This window comes from Phoca vitulina, unplaced genomic scaffold, assembly GCF_004348235.1.
Source record: "Phoca vitulina isolate PV1807 unplaced genomic scaffold, GSC_HSeal_1.0 scaffold75, whole genome shotgun sequence".
Lineage (NCBI taxonomy): Eukaryota > Metazoa > Chordata > Mammalia > Carnivora > Phocidae > Phoca > Phoca vitulina.
Window position 1 is genome coordinate 5,342,813 of NW_022589778.1, and position 9,155 is coordinate 5,351,967.

Below are 9,155 nucleotides of genomic sequence, written 5' to 3' on the forward strand. Positions count from 1 at the left end.
TGCCTTCAGTTTCCTACTTGATCCAAGCAAACGAGGCCAGAGTAAACAGATGGTGCTGCCGCATCCCGGCAGGCAAGCGGCCCCAGATGCCACAGGACTAGAGAAAAGACACGCACGAATTGGGGTGCTTTGGGCTCCGTGCTGTGGGCATCTTTATTCCACAGTTCAGAATCACAAGTCTTATGGTCTGAGCAATGGGATCATCTCTCTGAGCTCTGTGACAGAGCGCCCAGAGTATGAAGTAATTTATAAGGGCGTCAACAGTGGGATTCAAAATTTTAATAAATAATTACACATTTAGTAAGGTGAAAATTAGTTAATCTGGCACTCTATCTGTTGAACTCTCAATTAAGTAGCAATTTTGCCCAATTATAGAAAAATACAATTAGTGCCTATAATGAGGGCCCTGAGTCCCTGCAATTATTGGAGTGCCTTCTGAATCATCCAAGAGGGATACCACTGTGATCAGCGCAGTTAATGTGACATTTTTTATGTATTCCATTTTTTAAAGCATGGGATTCTGTCCTTGACCTAAATGGTAACTCACAATCCTATGAAACTGACTATCTTCTATTGAGGTGTGGTTGAAAATACCATATGTACAAGGAATCCTGTTTATGATGATGTTAGGGGAAATTGTTTTAGATCTTGCTGATTACCTGACTTGATTGACTTGTGTAAATCGTCATGTTTCTTGCTTTGCTTTGGCCTCTTGGAAGCTTATGGGCTGTAGGCTATTATTGCATGCTTAGATGGGATGCTAATCTTATTCCTTGATTTTATTCTCTCACCTATTTGTCCTTATTCTCTTGTTCCCTGAACCATTTATTTTATCTTTTTTTGGTATGTGTTTTGGTAAGTCATCTCTTCTTTTTTGGAGAATGACTGGAAATATAAATGCTGGGTTCCCTTCCCTGGGTCGTGGTTAGTTATGTAGGGAATGCGGTATCACCTAATTTTAAACAGTAAATTTCTGCTAAGAGTAATATTTTATGAGTAAACTCTGAGATGGAACTTTGTTTCTTCATCCAGTTTCGTGAGTAGATATGTGCTGGTTTTTCTGGATTTATGCCTTTAAACATGTGAAAATGACTTACAACTCGTGAACGGACACAGGTCACTGCAAAGCGGGGAGATTCAAACTCAGTTTTCGTAGGACTTCTCTGTTACCTAACACAGACCATTATGTGGCCTTACGTCACAGCACTCTGATCCCAACACATAGAGTCGGATTTTCGTAAGGCATTGTAAGACATTCTATAAAGAACAGAATAAATTAGGCAGCTTTTTAAACCTTGAATGTCCTGTCTTGGTTACAGTCTCATTATCTACTTTTCATGGAGCATTATACAGTATTAATACTCATTTTTCAAGTGTGTACCCTTTCTGCAAAATGTGTTTACACAAAAGGCTGAGGAAGACATTTTTTTTTTTCCTATTTAAATTGATGATGAATAAATGGGTCATATGCTTGCGGTGGTGTGTTTTGGGGTGAGAGAGAGTGAGAACAGGGTGAGAATAACAGAGGTGTTCGGGTGAAGGCTGGAGCCCTCCCACTTTCCCGTGTCTCCCTGGAGCAGTAATCCCCACTCCATTAGTACAGAATGAGAGGCCATTTGGGTAAATATAGTCACATAAATATATCATTAGGCAGTTTTGTAAAATTCACATTATTTACTCAAGCAAATATGTAATTAGAACATTTTTTAAAACACAGATTATCTACCAAAAAGACTCAAACTGTTCCTTTGGAGCATTTAAGCCTATTGGGTAAAACTGTAATTAGGCCATTAATTAAACCCAAATCATATTATTTATTAAAAGGTGCTTTGCTGATCTGATAAGCATTTTTTTTGCTCTTTTGAGGCATTTTAATAATTGATTATTGTAAACCCCTTGGCTATCACTTGCCCTTCATTCATTCCTTTCTGATTTGCTTCTTGTTTCATTTTATGATGATGGTTATAGATTCAGATTTCCCTGTGGAGAATATGTGCAAAAATGCCTGATCTAGCATCGCCACCCTCTTTCCCTGCACACCCCTTCAAAGATGTGAGGATGAAAAACCAGCTCACTATTTTTTTAAGCTATATCCCTTTTGAAATTTTTCCCCCCAGGGGAAGTGGTTAGTAGTAATTGTCCTTTTATTTTTTCCTCATTGTTACACATGGACTTGATAAAAGTTCTTTCAAGTTCTGAAACATTGAGATTGTCTGAACTTTCTGGAAATGAGTTTGTTCTGAACCAAGTCAGCTTCCCTTGTTGGGCCAAAGGGTGTATGTTTGTAAAATGCTTAATTCAATGTACTCTTCTGTTGGCGGTCTTGAAAAGCAGTGGTGACCCACATAGGGAGCAAACCTTCATTCCATCTCTGGTTTGTAGAGAGCAGTATTGGTTTATGGTCTTCCAAGGAACACGTGTCCCAGAGGATTTTAATGGTGGATGTGTGAAAAGGGTAACGTGCTTTTTGCCTTGCCTTGCTCCAAATCCAGTCTCCATCTTATAGCGAGGGGTTTTTTTCCTTTCGTTCTTTCTGAAAATGCAATCTGATCAATTAGTTTCTGAAAAGTCTAGAGTTCTTTTCTGCTCAGTCTTTGTTTTTGCTCTACCCTTTGTTTGGAACCCTGCCTGTCTCTTGACTCTATTTTGCCGAGGCAACTCAGAAACTGAGTGCAGTGTGAGTTAAGAACACAGAAGTAGGAGCCAGACTGTCTCGGTTTGAATCCAGCTCCCCTTCTAACTAGCTGAGCAAACTTGGCAAGTCACATATGTTCTTTGCTCCTCAGCTTCCTTATTTACCTCCTCTTAGGTGAAGATCAGTGTGAGTTAATACATAATACATTAATAAATAACGTAATACATTAACACAAACATTAATACATAAAATGCCTACATAGCTATCACTATTTTTTAGGTCTTTTGCTTCTGGGAAGCCTTCTTTAACCCTCCACAGCCTGGTTTTCCCTGGAACCTCTCCTGTTTTCACCCCGATTGCACATTGCTTTGTACGTACCGATGGATTACCTTTCTCTTACGCTAGGCTAGAAACTCCATCAGCAAAGAGACGCAGTCCATCTTCTTTAATGTTCTATCAATAGCACCTAGCACTCTGCTGGTAAAAGGGCTGCCTGTCCAGGAGCACCCACATGATTCAAGGTGCTGTGTTAGGTGCTAAAGATGGAGTAATGAACAGAAAAAGCATTGCTCACCCTCATGTAGGTTACAGTCTAGTAGGGAGGATAGATTGAGCCAATAATTATGTAGAAAATATAAAATTGCAAGTAAGACATGCTATAGAAGATAGGTATGTCATTTCATAGGAGTCTAAAATAGATATCTCTGAAGAAGTGATACTTGGATACAATCTGAAGGATGAGTGGTTACTCAGTAGAAGAGAGAGAGAAACACATTCCAGTCAGAGCAAATGGCTTGTGGCAGTGTCCAAGGTATGAACCCAGCAAGTGGGGTGAATTGCACAATGTCCACATCTTACAAGTGAAGACATTGAGGACAAAAAGAAATGCTACATGAAGCCAGAGAGATAGATCAGGATGATGCATGGAAAACATTGGAGACCACCTTAAGAAAGTTTTCTCTATCATAAGTTAAATGAGAAACCACTGATCTGTTTTAAGTAGAAAGGGTACATGATTCTATTGGTATTTTAAAAATTTCACTCATCTAGACATGCTGTCTGTAAGGTGGAGAATAGATGAGATGAGCATAGCTGATGGAGAGGAGAAGTACGTACAACCAAGTTATATGTTGCTGCCAAAAGTCTAAGAGAAAGATTTTGGTGACGTGGACTAAGCTTGTAGCTTAAATAGGAAAAAAAAAATGCGTGGTTATGAGAGGCATTCAGCTCCAAAGTCAGCAGGATCTGATGATGATTGGTTATGGGTGCTGAGGGAGAGGGAGTCACAAAATGAGGTCCTGGTATTGTAAGCAAATGAATGTTTTTTTCTACTATTTCCTGAAAGCAGACTATATGAAGAGGATGAAATTTGGGAGGAAAATAACAAGCTTTTCTTTGGACATGTTGAACTTAAGACGGCTTTGGAACATTGTAGATATGATTTCAAATAGGAAGTTGGAAAAACAGTTCTGGACTAAGTCTGGAATATTGACATAAATCTAGGCATCGTCTGCAAATAGGTGGATAGTAAAGCAATGGAAGTAAATGCAGTCACCTAGGTAGAGACCCTCAAGTAAGATGAGGAAAGAGCTGGGGACTGAGTCCTGAGGACTCCCAAAAATTGTTGACTGGCAGGTGGTCGATGAACTGGTAAAGCAGTAATGAGAAACACACAAAAGGAAGGAAACCAAGAGATTTATATTGCAGAAGCCACGCAAAGAGCATGTTTCAAAAGGAGGGCAAAGTCTATCGTGTCTAGAGCTGCTAAGAAGTCCTTGGGATTTAGTGACCCAGAGGTCATTGCTGACCTTAGCAAGGATGAAGCAATGAGTGAATTCACTGATGGAATAAATTTAGTAGAATCTGGATAATGAAAGAGAAAAAAGTTTCCTTTAATGAATACTTTCTCAGAGCCTGTAATATATGTATGTATCATGACTCTCACAAAGTAGGATACTAATATGTAGGTTTTTAAACTTGATTGTTCTTGGCACCCTTCTTTTTCTGGTGCATCTTATAGGATAAGATGTCCTATGGAATCCCAGTTTGGGAAATGTTAGGCTAGGAGTATTATTTAGGTGACAATTCATGATCCTGTCAAGTTTCTCATTTCACAGGGGATGGCTTTTTATCTACTTTCCTTGTCTGATGTTTGACTAGAGTGTTAGGATTTTGTGGTGGTTAAGAGAGAGAGCTCTGAAGCTAGACATCTGAAGTTTAAATCCTCTAGTGTACTGGGTGAACTTGAGCAATGTGATGGTTAATTTTATGTGTCCATTGACTGAGCTAAGGGATGCCCAGATAGCTGGTAAAACATTATTTTGGGTGTTTCCAGTAAAAATTAGCATTTGAATCAGGAGACTGAATAGGGAAGGTCTGCCCTCACCAATGTGGGCAGGCATCACTCAATTGGTTAGGCCCAGATAGAACAAAAATGCAAAGAAAAGGCAAATTCTCTCTGCCTTCTTGATCTAGGACCTCCATCTTCTCCTGCCCTTGGACATGGGAGTTTCTCTGGCCTGCAGATGGCAGATCATGGGACGTCTCATCTACAGAACCAAGTGAACCAATTTCTGTATAACTATATAGCACAGTTGGTTAAGCGGCCAACTCTTCGTTATCGGCTCAGGTCGTGATCTCAGGGTCGTGAGATGGAGCTTGCTGATGTGCTCTGCGTTCAGCATGGAGGCTGCTTCAGTTTCTCTCTCCTTCTGCCCTTCCCGCTTTCAATCTCTCTCTCAAATAAATAAATAAATCTTTTTAAAAAAGCATACACGCAGAGAATGGCATATAGTCTGCTTTCAGGAAATAGTAGAGCACGCAGAGAATGGGGGCATACTCCCAGTTTGTTTTTTCTTCATCTTTGCTACCAAGCAGACCCCAAAAGAAAGCATTTTCTTCTCCTCAGTATATTGACAAAAACTAGTTATTTCATTCCTTGTTACAGTAAAAAGAACTAATGGCTCTTCTGATATTCTAACCATCATCATTAACAGTTTTAAATTGCTACTAAGTGTTAGTCTTCTAAATACTTTATACACGTTAACTTATTTAAATTTTACATAACTATCACCATCTGCATTTAATAGGTTAGGAAACTGAGGCACAGAGAGCTTAAGTAACTCACTTGAATTAGTATTCTTCAGAAAACAGAACTAGGAGATAATATATGTCTACACACACACACACACACACACCTAAAGCACCCTTCCATTTCTGTTTCTTAAAGCAAATGTTTATTGGGTCTTTCTCGGAGAGTCTAGAATCAGCTTGACTCTGTGTACCTGCGTGTGTTGGGCATCTATTTGGATGCATATCGGGTAGGCCCCCTTAAATTTCACAAAAGGGACTGGCCCTCTCTTCCATTCATTTGGTTAATGAAGTCTGCAGCTTTATCATTCACATGTAATCCTTGTTTTTGCCAGGGAATATTAATTGTCTGCTGCTCAACTTTTCTCAAAATCTTTGTTAAAAAAGAAGTGACTGATACTCTTGGAGAAATGCATAAAAGATAATCCGTTTGGCATTTCCTTCAAGTTAGTTCCTTAAAATTGACCCCTAGATCGTCAGGCTGGGAGACTGGTAGGTAGACTCCATTACTGTGGCCTTGTAGAATTATTCTCAACAGCTTTGTGTCCTGGGCCCTGGGTGCGCCTCCAGGCATGCTACCAGAAGGAAGTCTTTGAAAGTCACTCTCTGGCATTACAGTGGGAGATTTTTATCTCAGGCCTCTGTGCCTTTTCAGAAACCCCTGATATGCTATTAATGATAAATGCTCTGAGTTTTGGAACTAATTATGTTTCTAATTTTGTTCTGGCCGGTTGCTAACATGTCTATAACTGAAGGTACAAGCTTATGCTCTGTGTTGGGTATCTTCTTCTTACCCCTTCTTCTGCACGTGGCTCTGGGCCCTGGAACCTGACCTGTAGGGACTGTATTAAGGGGATTCTCTGCCCTCAGGCTTCCATTGGATTTGGGCCATGAGAAGTATCAGAACGAGATCTAAAGGCAAGGAGAGAATGAAACTAGGTACTTATTCCCTGAGCTCTCTGCAGGTCAGGACACTGCGGGTTAGCTCCTTCCTTTTGTAGGTCCACAGCTCCTACCGGGCAGCCTGTCCCTGCAGAGTTCTGTCTCTGGGTACGGGTAACCACTCCCTCACCTTGCCCTTCAGGTCTAGAGTAGTAAAAAATTCCTGGTGGAGTTTTTTTGGTTATTTTCCCAGAGGCACTCCACTTACCCACTTTTTCCATTTCTTAAATCCTTCCAGCACTTTTACAAATAGTCCCTTTATTAAACTCTCCTTAATGGATTCAATTTGAATGTGCCATCGGATTCCTGCTGAGACCCTGACTGATAGACTCTAGCAACTGCTGGGCACCAACTAATCGCCTCTTATTTTTATTGTGCCCTATTTTATTTATGGATTTATCTTTTATTCCTTTGAGTGATAAACCCCTCTGTTCTATAAAGCACCTTAAAATATTCTTTAGCAAAGAGTCAAAGTGTAAATAAAAAAAAATGCATATGCAAATAAATATGCTAGGTCCTCTGCTTTATGCTGGGATGAAAAGACAAGGCTTAGTCCTTGAGGAGATCACAGTCTGTGAGGAAGACATTCAAGGAAGCAAATAATTGCAATGCATTGTGATGAGTTATAAAGAAGCTGTAGGCAAAGTCCTCTGGGTTGCTGATATGTTCCTTACTGAGCCAGGCTCCTTACAGAGGAGGCAGCGGAAACTGGTCAGAGGGACCAGAGGGCAAGAGGGCTGAGGTGCTCACAAAAGGTCGGGCTGTTAAAGTCCAGGGACTAGAATGGCAACAGGCACTCTGTGTGGAGGGCCAGTTGTTTATCTATCCAAAACATCCATGATCTTGCTTGGTGTGTTGGAGTTCCCATTCATGTCTTGTGGGATTGACTGTTTATTATTTTTAAAGTCTGTTAATTTTCAAGCCTTGATTTAGGAAAAAAAAAAAAAAACAACTTGGAAAATGCAAAATACTTTGTTATTCTCCAGAGATTTATGTTTAACTCAAACGCGACTAATGAGCCTCAGAATATGTGTCTAATTCCTTCCCCCTTTCACGTACTACAAGGCTTACATAAATCACATACCCGCTTCATCAAAAGTGTTCTTAAAAAGTAAGATAGATTATGACTGGGAATATGAGCAGCAGGTAAGTCATGCCTAAGTAGCAGAATACATATATTTCGGTTTCAATAAGAGGTGAAAATTGTAACAGTGCTTTAAAAGGAAATTGTGATTTACTATCTGATCTTGGAATAAGCCTAAGAATGGTCCATCAAGAGCCTGCAGGCAGACACAATGTGTCCTGCTATGTATACTAGACATGGCTATTTATTATCTGTCACATATGTTTAAAAAAAAAAGACTAAATGATCAAAATCTCTGAATTGTTTAATTTTGGATTAATCAGAAGATGAAACATGGGCTCTAGGTCTTTCATCAGCCTTCAAAATGAGTCCTGACCTAGTCTGCTAACTTAAAAATAAAACCGAATGCAAACCTTCCCTGCTGTGTGAAAAGGTTTGGCTAGCGGGCCTCCTGGACTTTTTTATCTGTTGGGTTTTTAATGAGGACCAAAGTCTGGGTTCTGGAACATTGTGAATTTTGATTACAGTGGGGTTCCAGCCTGGTTGGAATGGGGGAAATGTCAGAAACCTCGTGAGCTCACCAGCCAGCTTCTAGATGAAAGGCATGGGAGAAAGCTTCTCAAATGCTGCTCAACTCTTGGTTTTTATCCAAATCCAAACTCTAAACCCACAGAGGTTCAGTAAGCACAAAATCCCAGCCAATCATTGGCTTTGTAAAATGCCAATTCCTCTTTTAGCAAACAATTATAAGGCATAATTCCTAGTAGAGAAAATCAATCGACCTTCATAGATTTTTAATTGCCCATTTTATTTTGCTTCCTCATAAGTATCAAGAAGATGACATTGGATTTAGTGCAATATTGTGTTTCTGTTAAAATCTTGACATCTCGAAAGTGAGGAGGAGCCTTAATGGTCTCCCATGATCAAAGTGCCCCTTGACAGCTCTGATCTCCAGGAAAGCATGCTTCAAGAGTATACTGAGGCTAGAAAGTGCTCAGTTTCTTAGCTTTTCTCCAGAGACTTCTGCAGAGCATGCCAATTAGTGACTTGATGGGTGGTTTGGATGTATTGATAGACATCAAGACATAGGGATCATTCCAGGCAGTGATCACTGAGCCACTCAGCTAGAAGATATCTATAATTAATTTTAACCCTTATCCAATTTAGAGTAAATAACCCTTGGTCAAAATAAACAACCAGATGATACTGTTGCAGTCATGTGTATTGATGCTGCTGTGATAGAGCAATGGATCTCAAACTCTTCAATTTTTCAACCTATGTGGTGAGACAAAAGTTCTATGGGCCAGTTTGGTTTTGTTTGCCCCTGACAAGGTGAGGAGACAGGGTATGTCATGGATGTGTGTGTGTGTGTGTGTGTGTGTGTGTGTGTGTGTGTGTGTGTGT